Here is a 14,269-nt window from a genome sequence, read left to right on the forward strand (position 1 = left end):
TGTATTTGACGTTGATCCTAGGTTTACTTCTAAATTCTGGGGTAGCCTACACAAGGCCCTTGGAACTAGATTAAACTTTAGTATAACTTTTCACCCACAATCAGATGGGCAGTTAGAAAGGGTTATTCAAGTTGTGGAGGACATGCTACTGGCTTATGTGATGGAATTTGAAGGTAGCTGGGATAAACATCTACCACTAGTGGAGTTTACCTACAACAACAGCTATCAAACTAGCATTTATGTGTCTCTTTATGAAACCTTATATGGTAGAAAATGCTGAACACCACTATGTTAGGGTGAGGCTGGTGAAAGAAAGATGTTGGGCCCTGAACTTGTTCAAGAAACTAAAGATAAGGTGAGATTGATCAGGGACAGACTTAAGGTAGCCTCTAATAGACAGAAGTCCTATGCAAATTTAAAGAGGTGAGAAATCAAATACCAAGTAGGAGAGGGAGATAAGGTATTCTTGAAAGTCTTTCCATGGAAGAAGATTGTGACAATTGGGCATAAGGGCAACTTGAGTCCAGATTCATTCGGCCCTATAAGGTTATTGAAAGAATTTGACCAGTGGCCTACATACTAGTGTTACCTCCAGAGTAAGAAAAGATCCATAATGTCTTCCATGTCTCCATGTTAAGGAGATATAGATCGGACCCATCACACATCTTGCCAGTAGAAGAAATTGAAGTGAATCTAGATCTAGCCTATGATGAAGAACCCATAAGGATCTTGGCACATGAGGTGAAACAGCTAAGGAATAAGCAAATATCCCTGGTTAAAGTGTTGTGGAAACACCATTCAGGGCAGAAAGCTACTTGGAAGCGTGAGGAGGATGTGAGGAGACAATACTCTCACCTATTCTCTTAATGAGGTGCATTTTTATTTCGAGGACTAAATATCCTAAGTGGGGAAGAGTTGTAATATCCTCACATTTACCCTCAAATTTACCCATGCACTTTGCATAGTTAATTATATGAAAAGTAGAATTTAATTATGGAGGCACATACCATGAAACTTATCATGTAAATGTTAGTATAAAATTACTTACAATCATATTATGTAAATTGGTCACAAAGTAATTGATAAGTTGAGGGGTAATCAAGGGACTAGAGGACTAACTTGAATAAATTAATAAGTTGTAGGAAAGAATAGAAATATTAGGAAAAAGAAAGGAATCAATCAATAGAAATTTGAAAACTCACCATCAATCATTTTATAAAGCTAAGGACCATTGGACAAAAACTAAAAAGAATTCTCTATATCTTTCTTCACTCCAACTAGCTGGCCAACATACCCACTTCTTCTCATTTATTTTCTTATTTCAACAGCTTATTTTCTCTCAAGTTAGAAGGAGAAACATCCGACAAAAGCCCTAGAACCACTATCACCATAACAGCCAAGCAAAAGGGAGCAAGAAGAGGTGAAGATTCAATATTATTTAAAGAATTTTGTGGAGATTTATAGGAGAAGGGGGGCAGCAGCTGGTTCTCATCAAGTTTAGTGCTATAACCTTTAATTTTGATCAAGTTTGAGTAGGTATAACACTAGAGATAAGGGGGAATTACAAAATAGTGAGAAAGATAACAGGTAGGGGCTTGAACCCTAATTCTACCAGTAGGCCTGCAGGATCAGTCATTTTTAAAAATTCATAACCATGGAAAGCTATAAAACTTTGTAGTTTCGTGCAAACCCTAATTCCTCTATTAAGATAAGGTTTTAGGGAAAAACTTTTTGTTGCTCAAAAATGGAAAACTAACCTAGAAATTTTCCAGAACAGGAAACCTAATTTTAAAAATTCATAACTTGAGCTACAGAACTTGAAATAGGGTGATTCTTAAACTTTTGGAAATCTTATTAAATGCCCTAAAACTTTGTAGTTACGACTAAAAATTGATTTTATTGGCTGTATGGTGAAATTCTTGCATTTCTTATCACTACTCTGACTATGACTGGAGTCCAGAACAATTTGCACATTTTTATTCATAATTTGAGTTGTAGCTCTGATTTTAGAATGATTCAAATTGGAAATTAACATGGACATATGAGAGTTGAGTTCTGGAGAATATGACAGATCTCAATAGCAAATTCAACTTCCCTTTCTGGTGGAAAACCAGACAATTCTTCAGGGAATACATCTAGGAAGTCTTTTACTGTGGGTATATCACACAGATCTGGCTTAGCCTGCCTAGTATCCACCACATGTGCTAGGTAGGCTTCATAGCCTTTTCTCATCAGTTTTCTTGCAACTGTGGCTGAGATGACATTGGACAAGAAATCTGTCCTTTCCCCCACAACTGTAATCTCATTACCCTCAGGAGTTTTCAAAGAAATTCTCTTCAATTTACAATCAACCATTGCCTGATGACGTGACAACCAGTCCATTCCCAAAATCACGTCAAACTCATGGAAAGGCAACTCAATCAGGTCTGCCAAGAATTCATACCCCTGAATCCTTAACGAGCAACCCTTGTGCTCTTTGTTCACCAATACACTGTGGCCCAATGGATTAGTGACTAGAATGTCTTAGTCACTCTCTCCTACTAATATCCCCCTCTCTATGGGTAGGTTGATGCAGATGTATGAATGAGTGGATCCTGGATCCACCAATGCATGCACAGATGTATTATAGAGGGAGAACGTACCCCTGATGACGTCCGGGGCATCTTGCTCCTCCTGAGCTCTCATGGCATAGGCTCTGGCAGGTGGTCTGCCCTCAGGCCTCTCTGCTGGCTCAGATGCAGGCTTCCATGATGGTCCCACTGCCTCAGATTTGCCAGATTTCCTACCCCTTTGTGGTGCAGGAGCAGGTCTGTCTGCTTGTGTTGGAGCAGCTGTAGTAATTCTGCGTGGACAGTTCTTCAGCTGATGCTCTGTCGACCCACACCTTAAACAGGCACCAGTCACTCTCCAACACTCCCCCTTATGCCATTTCAGGTAATGTGGACATGCAGAAGATGCTAGGGCTGGTCCCCTGAACCCCGTCCCTGGAGAGCTGCCCACTGATGGTGTGGACTGACCTCTCCTAGGGGTGATGTCATGACCCAGGGATGGGGTTGGGACATGCTTGTTCAACCAGCTACGCACTAGGGTAGAAACTTCGTGTCCCACATTGGAAACGGGAAGAAAAGATTTGGGCCATATATGTGGGAGCCTTCCTCACCTGGTCAGTGCGCTTTTGGGAATGAAACCTCCCAAGGGACAAATCCGTGAGGCGCATGGGCCAAAGCGGACAATACTAACTGGAGAAGGATCGGGCTGTTACAATTTGGTATTAGAGCTGGCCTCCCTCTAGTACGATGTGTGGTGCGAGGACGCACCAGGCGAAAGCTGGTGGGCTTGTCACGACCCAGGGATGGGGTTGGGACGTGCTTGTTCAACCAGCTACGCACTGGGGTGAAACTTCGTGTCCCACATCAGAAACGGGAAGAAAAGATTTGGGCCATATATGTGAGAGCCTTCCTCACCTGGTCAGCGCGCTTTTGGGAATGAAACCTCCCAAGGGACAAATCCGTGAGGCCCATGGGCCAAAGCGGACAATACTAACTGGAGAAGGATCGGGCTGTTACAGGTGAACTGTGGCCTGGGCCCTTGAGACTGACCCTGACCTTGTGGTTGACCTGAACTCTGTGTAGGTGGACCTTTGAACTTCTTCCCAGGTGCAGGAGATGAACTAGACTGACCTAGTCCCCTCTTCTGCTGTCTCTCTCTTCTGGTCTGCTCACTTATTCTAACCTTTTCGACTTTTATAGTAGCTTCCACTAACTTGGTGAAGTCTGTGATTCCCAAGGCAGTAATCATGATCTTTATGTTGTCATTGAATCCCTCTTCAAATCTCTTACACCTTTCAGCTTCATTAGGGACTATCTCCCTTCCGTAGTGGCTCAGTCTGACAAATTCCTTTTCATACTCGGCCACTGTCAACTGTCTCTGCCTCAGGTTAATGAACTCTCTTCTTCTCTGTTCCAGGTATACACTACCCACATATTTCTTCTTGAATTCTGAGAGGAAGAAATTCCAAGTTATTACTTCCGGCTGTACTTCACTGGACACCGTATCCCACCATTCATATCCATCATCTTGCAACAGAGATACAGCAGCTTCTAGATTTTGTTCAGGAGTGTAGTGGAGTTGTTTTAAAACTCTGCCTGTTCTGTTCAACCAATTTTCGACTGCAATAGAATCATCTTTTCTCTTGCCAAAGAAGTCCACTGCTCCAAATTTTCTCAATCTTTCCAGGTGTGATTTTGGTTGTGGAGGTGGTGCTGGTGGTGGCATTACCCCAGCCATTTGTTTGAAGAATTCGGCCATTTGCTAGAACATGGCCTGTGGAGGTTGAGCAGGCTCTGCTGGAGCTGGTGGAGCAGGTTCTCCTCTACCCCCAGTCTCAGCTGCTGCAGGTGGAGCATGACTCTCCACTTCTTCCTCAATTGCCCTCTGAGATGAAGGGTCCATATCCTATTTAACAAAGACAACAGATCTGCATTAGTGTCACCTCGGCTCTTACAAATGCAATGCATAGTATGGACTCGATCTAGGCCTAGAAACGCCTAAACCGTGCTCTGATACCACTAAATGTGACATGTCTTACCCGTTTACAGTATATCCGAGTAAGATATGTCACACAGTATACCGGAATACTCTATTTTATCTAAATCATTTTTATTCTTCCTTAATTTATTTTTATCATAGTTTTGAATAATTTGTGAAATATAATTCATTTAAGTCATTTATTGAAATTATAATTTATTTGAGGTTCTGAAAATTTTATAGAAAATTCGACAGAGTACCGGCTAAAAAAGGAGAAAACAGTTCTTCGGATTCTGTGAAAAACACTTCCAATAATCATTTCTAGTCATTCTCAAACTCCAATAACCATCAACATTGTCTCAATATTTTTCAACAATATTTCCATTTCTCATTCATTCATTTCACATAATATTCATATACAAGTCATAAATAAATACTCAATGTTCCATACATAAACACAATTTTCACTATTTACATTAATATCAAAATACATTACAAAAGTCTTATTATACATGAGAAAATAAAAGTTTGATTACATAATACCAAAATGAAACCTAGTGTCCTACCAATGCACTGAAGATGGTGAGGTGACATGGACACTATGCAAAGCTGCAGGAGGTCTCACCCAGTCTGTGGTCTACTGGGCTCTCGGTCGGTCTCTCCAAAACCTACGCGTGGCAAAAGCAACGCGCTAAGCAATAATGCTTAGTGGTGCCAATAATAAAATAAAAAGAAATAACAAAAAATAAATATGCAGTGAATGTATTGATATCTCATTGCAAATAAATTTTCAATGAGTATTTGTAGTCTTACTTGTTTTGTACTTGTTATATTCATTATTTTATTAAATTTATCCACTTTCATTTTTGGTTACCCAAGTAACCTATACTGGACAACTGGACAGGATAAACGGGTAAACTGGCACTGGGTATCAAGTACCTTGGGCCGTCACACCATCAGTCACATATGTGTCTCCGGCAGCAATGTAATGCCTAACAAGCTGTAATAACATTAGGCACAAGGCCAAGTATCAACATAATGTCAGAATGGCTAAAAGCCATGAAATCACAGAATGGCATAATGCCATGTGCAGTACTGCTAACTGAACCCTATTGGCATGCCAAGCTATCCAAACCAATCTTGTTAGGTATACTAGGGCATTTTACACTTTTGAGTTTTACAATTTTTGAATTTCAAGTTTTGATATTACTATTCACTTCATTAGTCAACCAAAATGTTGACTTTTGTATAGTCAATAGATACATTGGTTTTAATACTCCCAACATACCACATTTTGCATTCAAAATTTGTTGGTATTGGTTGCCAATACCATTTCTAAGCTTAAAGTTAATTGAGCAGAATTTTCAATTTTCATACCTTATATTTACTGTTCCATTAGTCATTTTTGCAGTGGGAATTTGGCAAAATGATCAACATGAAAGTTGTTCCTTATTTTGTCTAGTTGAATTTCTTTTTTTGAATCACTCCATTTGGAGTTTTGTAGCTCAAGTTATGGTCCAAAAACCACAACTGGCCGGATTGGAATTTTTCTGGACTAACCATATCTACAGTGCAGTGAACAGTGATTGCAACTCACTTGTTGGATAGGTTCTGGTCATAATTTGGGTTAGGTTTCTTCATGAAAGTTGTTGGTCTATATCTCAAATTGTTGCTGGTAAAATTTCAGGTCAATTGGACCATTCTACACTGAGTTATGGCCAAATGAACAATTACTGTTCATTTGGTCATTCTACAGAAACAGACTGCAGGTCACCCGGATTGGGGCAAGCTTTTGGTCCACTTGGTTTGGTTTTATGGGCATAGTTTCTTCACCAAAGTTATGCTATTATGTGTATAGTTTCATGTCCAATTGTCCTTACACCAATTGAACCTCTACAATTCAAGTTATGGCTGCCCAAACCTGCTGGACTCATGTCCAATTCTGCAGGTCACCTAGGGCAGCCACACCAAACCCAAACTCCACCACTCAACACACTTCATTTTTGGTTTAAACAGAACTAAATGGTCACTAATTGACTATTAAAACTCACTTTAACCATTACATGATCAAAGTCTCCATTTTATACCCAAACCCTAATCCATTCCATCTCAATTCATGCATTCACTTACCTTTCACCATTCTAAACAATAGGTTAGTGTTATGGGCAGCCACAATATCAAATTTATTCAAGGAAAACAATCAAAACCCTACCCTTCACATAGCTACTAAAAATGGAGGTTTACATAATCATTAATTTTATTTAAGTTTCTCTCATTTTCTAGCTCAATTTTTATCCCTAAACATGCATTTCAAAAAGAAAGCAAGGATTGGTCACTAACCTCTTTGGAACTAAGTTTGGGTCTTGCAAAACTTCAGTTTTTCTTCAAAATTTTGCTGCCCAAAGCTTTCTCAAGGTGTGGGGTGAATTTTTTGTGAAGACAACTAGGGCTTTTATGGTGTGAAAGCTAGGGAAAATCAAGCTTGAAAAAGCTTGTTCATGGAGGTTAGGGAAAGAATGGTTTACGGCAAGGAAATGAAGAAGGGAGAGAATTCTGATTTTTCTTCCATTTCCAGCCCATTAAGTCTATTTTAAATAAAGTTATGCCATGTGTCCATATGGGATAGGTTGAGAGAACTTTAATGACATCATTACGATGTCATAATGTCATTTTCTTTCCTTTTCTTTCCATTTCTTGTCTAATTAATTTCAATTAAATTTTTAACAACATTTATTCATATTTCATGTTATATAAATGATTTATTTAACTCGAAAAGTTGGCCAAAAATCATATCTGAAAACGAAATGATCAAATGCCCTCCGTTTGGCTTAACAGGCCAAAATTGTTTGTACCGATTGAAAATTTTTTCTAAGTATTTTCTTGGCATTCTAATGCCATGAGAACCTCAATAACCCTTCTCTAGAGTCCCAATAATTATTTTATAATTTTCCCCTTGATCTAGGGCTCCTAGTTGCAAGAACCGTAACTTCTCACTAGGTTACCCATCGTTAGGGCACCGGCTCATTTAACTTGGTTGTATTTTATTTCTAAAATTTTTCCTAAATTTTTCTTATTAATTTTTGAGTTAATTATGGTTCCTCACTTTAGTTTAAATATTTTTCCGGACATTCTAGCTGTCCAGACCGACACTGGTCACTAGAACAGTAGAATGTACGGAGTTGCTACAGGGAGGGTGTTACAGTTGTATCCTAAGAATCTATCAAAAAAGAACATTAGTTAATTCTTTGTGGCAATATCAATTAACATATCCATTATTGGCATCACATACATGTCCTTTGGAGCTGTAACGTTCAAGTCCCTGAAATCAATGCACACATGTAACTTCCCATTCTTCTTGACAATACGTGCAATATTATAAAGCCATTGACTATATTTGGTTAGCCTAATGAAACCTATTTTCAACAATTTCTTAAATTTCTTCTTTTACCTTTAGGATTACTTCCTTTAAGATTCTATTAGTTGCCTAGCAGTGTGACTTATAATTTGGCTTGCTTGTAATCTATGTTGCACCAAGCTCCTCTATAGACCTAGCATCTCATTATAGTTCCGTGCAAAGCAATCCTTATACTCATGTAGTAATGAAATTATTTTTTATTTCAAGTCACCCCTTAATAGAGAACTTATATACATTACCCATGGTTCCTCAGGTGAGCTGAGGTTGACTTCCTCAAGAGAAGCCTGCACACTAGTCAACACATCATCAAGTTTTTCTAGTGTAGGCTCTAGGTTTTGGAGCTGTAACTCCTTTGATCCATCTTCCTCTAGTTCCTTCTCATAAATGACCTTAGCCCCTTTAACTTTCAAGGTCTCCTCCATCTTAATTTTGTCAAGGAGTTCCTATATCTGTATTCTGGATAGGGCAACTGTAGCTACTTGTAACACCCCTACTGGCATAACCTAGTATATTTCACAGTTCCAGTGACCGGTGTTGGTCCGAAATTAAGAGAATTAGAACCACATCTAAGACACCTAAATAAGCCCTAAACACAAATGATTAGTAATTGCCAAATAGTTAAGTATAAATAAAAAAATAGAACACAAGAAGTTAAATAAGCCGGGAGTCACAGTGATGGGTGACCTTCTTGGGAATGACTGCGAGGTCAATTTCAACTCAAATTTTGAATAGTAAAATGTGACGCTGTGGTCCTTAGGACTATTGCGAACACAGTGAAAAAGAGAAAATCATGAAAAAGAATTGTTAAGCAGGTCTATAACACCCCTCACCCGTCTACAATTTAGCCGAGCAAGGTATGTCACACGGAGTACCGGAGCACCTGATCTTATCTGATTTCATTACAGTTCTTGATTTATTTATTCAAAAACTTTATCTAAGGTTTAGGCTATTTTTACTTTTATCAAAATCTAACTAACTTGGAAATTTCAAAAATTTTAACAACAATTCTGCAGAGTGCCGGCTGTAATTTGGACTAACAGTTCTTCTGAACCTGCCAAAAACAATTACAATATATACTCAAATTCATAACTCAGATTGTCTCAAAGCATTCTCAATAGTTTCTCTAACTCAGATTCAGTCTCAAAATTTCTCAAACTCAATCTCATTCAGAATCATGATGATTACATAATCAACTCAGATATCAAAATTTTTATATTTCATTAACGTATATAATTTGCCAATTAAGTACATAAATTTTTCAAGTACAGGATATGCAAATGAAATACAGTTACTAATTCACATTACAATATAAGTAGTAATTGTAATGTACAGAATAGAAAATATACTTAAAATGAGCCCTATCTACATGCATTGCTGAGGAGGTAACAACCTTGAACTCTTCTGAAACTTCTGCAGATCTGGACTCCAAAAATCTCAGTCGATAGTCTACTGGTTTTACCTTTAGTACCTGTGCAAGGAAGCAATTCCATCGCGCTAAGTATTTCTACTTAGTGGTGCAATAATATAACAAGAAATAATATATACAAGTAAAGAAAGAAATAAATCATCATTTCGGATATCCAGGAATCAATTATTCTAACTGTATTGTATTTTAAGTCTTTACGGTTCTGCAAATTGTATTTTTTTTTATGTTTCTATTGCTAATCTCTTTTACTCATTTCATTCAATGCTTAATTTAATTATACTGAAATTTACGTATACTTAACTTAACTTAACTGCCTGAATTGAATAATATTTTAATTAACTGTCCGTGTAGCCTATACACTGACCATACTAGATAAACAGATAAACTAGCACTGGGTACCTAGTAACTCGGGCCGTCACACCATCGGTCACAAAGTATCTCCTGGTGTGCAAACAGTGTGGCTAAAAAGCCATATAATCAATCAGGCATTAAGCCGAGTATAATAACACGATCTGTATAGCCATAGGCTATTAAAATCATAGTATGGCATAATAAGCCATAAAACACAATATGACGTAAAGCCATTTACAGAACAGCTGTCAGAATCCTATTGGCATGTCAACCTATCCAAACTAGTCAACTAGGCAAACTAGGGCATATTACAAGATTAAATATTTATTTCTTTATTTTCAGGGTTTACTGGTCGTTATACAATTCACTGGTCAATGAAAATATTGACCTTTTCATACATCATGCATAAGTTGATTCTAGTATCAACATGTCACAATTCACATTTCAATATGCTGCCAATATAGTGCCATTTACAAATCTCACCAATTGGCATTTATTGCCAAATAACTTCAAGGCTCCATTGTATGTTAATGTCAAATTCTTAATTTTTGTGTGCTAGATTGGTCTAGCTTAAAGTCCTATTTCTCTTGGTTTTTAGCTTCGGGTCAAAGAAGCAAAATTGTAGCTCTATGTCTTATTGCACTCTAAGAAAAATTTTAGGTCATTCTGAGTTGTATAGACCAAGATATGGTCAATTTACTAAAGTTGGATAGATTGCATCTTTAGTACAAAATTTGGTCAATTTCAAGTCACTTTTAGTTCTGGCAGTTTTGGTACCCTAACTTTGGCAAGCAATTTGACTTGGTTCAGGTCATTTATGGACTTTGGTGTCTTCATAAGAATTGTAGCTCTATATCTTATTGCACTCTGAGAAAAATTTCAATCATTCTGAGTTGTATAGACCAAGATATGGTCAATTTACTAAAGCTGGACAGATTGCACCTTTAGTGCAAAATTTGATCAATTTTAGGTCACTTTTAGTTCTAGCAATTTTGGTACCCTAACTTGGGCAAGCAATTTGACTTGGTTCTTGTCATTTCTGAGCTCTGGTGTCTTCATAAGAACTGTAGCTCTATGTCTTATTGCACTATGGCCAAAATTTTAGGTCATTCTGAGTTGTATAGGCCAAGATATGGTCAAGTTACTAAAGCTGGACAAATTGCACCTTTAGTGCAAAATTTGGTCAATTTTAGGTCAATTTTAGTTTTGGCAGTTTTGGTACCCGAACTTATGCAAGCTATTTGACTTGGTTCTGGCCATTTATGGGCTTTTATGTCTTCATAATAATTATAGCTCTATGTCTAAGCTATCCATGGTAAAACTTTTAGGTCAATTGGACCTGTTTTGAGTGAGTTATGGTCATCCTAATGACTACTGTTTATATGGTAAAAAATCTGGGTTTGTAAGGTTGCCATTCCGGATTTGGTTACTTTTAAGGTCAGTTTCTAGGCAGAATTTTTGCAACATTTCTACATGAAAGTTGGCCTATTTGGTGTCTAGTTTCAACCCCCATTGGCCTCATACCAATTGGGTTCACAGTTTTACACTTATGACCTAATTTAGGTGCTGCCAACACACACAACCTACATTTGAACATTACACTTCCAATTTTAACAATCTTTCTCCTCCCAATACTTCAACATTTAATCATGGCACTTCTATATATATTGTACACAATTCTAGCAAGGTATTTTGAACAAAACACTCAAGTGTTCAATGCACATAATACACCATTCAAGTTTAACATTTACTTCCACCAAAATTCAACATACCTCAATATCAATCCTACACATACACTTCCATGGCAACTACACAAACTGCCCACCATTCAACACCATCATATTTTATTGATAAATTTCATAAACTCACACATAAATTCATGATATTTAAGGCAGCCCAACATGACAGTTTACTAAAGCATCAAAGTCCCACTATTAAACCCTTAATTCAAGCACTAACATACACAAACTTGGATATTAACTTACTACAACTTCCATTTGAGTTAATCAACCTTAATTCCCATCCATTAGAGGTAAGAAAAACTCAACCACAACAAACTTTCATGGCTGTCCAAAATTGAATATATCAATAACCCATCAAATCCTTCAAATTTTTTCACCATTCAACTCATCTCAACCTTAATGCAAACTTTAATGAAGCAAGGGATGAAAAACTAGCACTAACCTCAACTTAAGCTTGATGAATGCTTGAAATTTCCTCTCCTTTTTGCTTCTTATAGGTTGCCCATGGTGTAAGGATCATTTTTCATGAAGGGAGCTTGAAGAAATAATGGCTTGATCATGGAGGACTTGAGCTCATGCATGAAACGGCCATGGTGAATTTGGGAGGATTTCACTTTGGCCATGGATGAAAGCTTGAAGAAAATGAAATGGTTTAGTGGAACAATCTGTCCCAATTACTTATATAGGTGGCTCAAGATGAGAGTTAGTGGAGCACTTAGGACTAATTTAATGTTTAATTAATTAAAGTTTCATTATTTGCACATTTGCCTCATTTCTTCCACTATTTATATAATGTACCACAATTTAATTTTTCATGACATTTTCAAAGTGTAATACCATTTATTTTTAATGGACATTAAGTTCAAAAGTCAACTCTAGGTGTCACTTAACCAAAATGCCCCTTTTTGGGTTAAATTTGAACTTTTTCGGTAACACCGATTTACTCCTTGTACCGCCGATTTTTTTAATTTTTGTTTTCATTTATACTAACTTATTAATTTTTCTTTGACATTTTTAATGTCAATTAAACCTCAGTAGACCTTTAACTAGGTCCCGAAAATATTTTCTCAGGATTTCCTGCATTCCAGGGCTAGTCAACGGTCCTCGCCGTAACTTCCCAATGAGGTCACCCATCGCTACGGGTTGGCTCGTTTAACTTAGTCACATTTTATCTCTTTTATTTTTCCTTAATTTTTCTCATCATATATTTCATTATTTTATACTTCCTCACTGTCATTACAGTGTAGTTCCAGATATTCTGACTTTCTGGGGCAAACATTAGCCATCAGAACAGCAGGACGTACGGACTACGAAATTGAGGATGTTACAAGGTCAAATAATTAGGTCAGGGATCCAGAAGAAATATTGTGCACAAACCGGATCGAACCAGTGAGGGGCAATTTGGTCAATTCACTTCGAGAGCTGACACCTGACCTAACTATCCAATAAAATTGGAGAAAAGAAAATTTCGAGATCAAGAATTAAATTAAAGAACTAATGAAAAAAAAAAGGAAAAGAAAAAAGTTTATTTACATCATAAGCATGATGTAGTAAACCTAATATTAAAAAAATTGAAATTGTGGGATAAATCCTAATACTTAAAAGAAAAAAATAAAAAGGAAAAAAAACATTTTTATTAGTCTTCTTCAACTCATACCGCCATCTCTCTCTACCTCTCTCTTTCTCCTTAGTTCCACCATTGTTAAAGAATAAGAAACTTGAAATTCTTTTGTTCCCTCCCATAAATTCACTAAGTCCCCACATTAAAACTTTCCCTTAGGCGTAGATACATCAATTGGGAGCAAAAAGGAAGAAGAAAATTAAAGATTTGAGGAGAGGGAAAATTACTTAAATAAGGTATGTCCATCTTTTCACCTTATTTATAATCTATGCATGAATAATAGTTGAAGTTAGCTGAAATTATGAAGAAAAAATTAAAGAAAACATGTCTAAAGGTTAAGAAGCAATTTCAGCCATATTAGGGAGAAAGGGAATTTGATTTATTTTGATGAAATTAAGTATGTAAATAAGTTTGAATGAGTGTAGAAAGGTCAAGTATGCATTTTAATTGCGTGTATTGTGCAATTTAAAAAACTTAGGGTTTATACCTTAGGTTTTTAGAGAAAAATTTAAGAATTGGTCAAATGATGTAGTTGACCTTATTTGAGTTGAGAAATGGTCAATTGTGACCATTTGTGGTATGCAGGAATTGTTGGAACCAAGTTCCAATTCGGATTGGTGAGGGTCAATCTGCAGGCAGCTTGACCTAGGTCCCTTTCAGGGACCAAAACTGAAAATTTACCAACCCAATTGGTGTGAGGCCAATTGGGAATGAAATTAGACACAAAATGACACATTTTTCATTCATGAATTATGCCTAGAAAGTGACCATAACTTGGTGAACAATTAGGCCAAATTCGGAATTGACATACTGACCTGTGCAAAAATGACCAAATGAAAAGTAGTTACGTAAATGACCATTACTTGGTCTAGGAAGGTCCAAATGACCTGGATTTTTACCAATAGAAAGCTGAGACATAGACCTACAACTTTCATGAAGAAAAAGGACCTAAATTTTGACCATAACCTATTTGAAAATCCACCTTCAGTTAACCCAGAAATTTGCTAGAATCCAGAATTTGCCCAGAATTCTGGGTAACACTAAATCCGGCCAGCCATGTTCAAATGGCTATAACTTGGGCTAAAAAACTCCAAATGGATTGACTCAAAAAGGGAAATAAAGTTAAGACAACAAAAAACAACTTCTATGAAGAAAACTTAACCAAATTAACATAGCAACATGTCCAA

This window comes from Hevea brasiliensis, chromosome 8, assembly GCF_030052815.1.
Source record: "Hevea brasiliensis isolate MT/VB/25A 57/8 chromosome 8, ASM3005281v1, whole genome shotgun sequence".
NCBI lineage: Eukaryota > Viridiplantae > Streptophyta > Magnoliopsida > Malpighiales > Euphorbiaceae > Hevea > Hevea brasiliensis.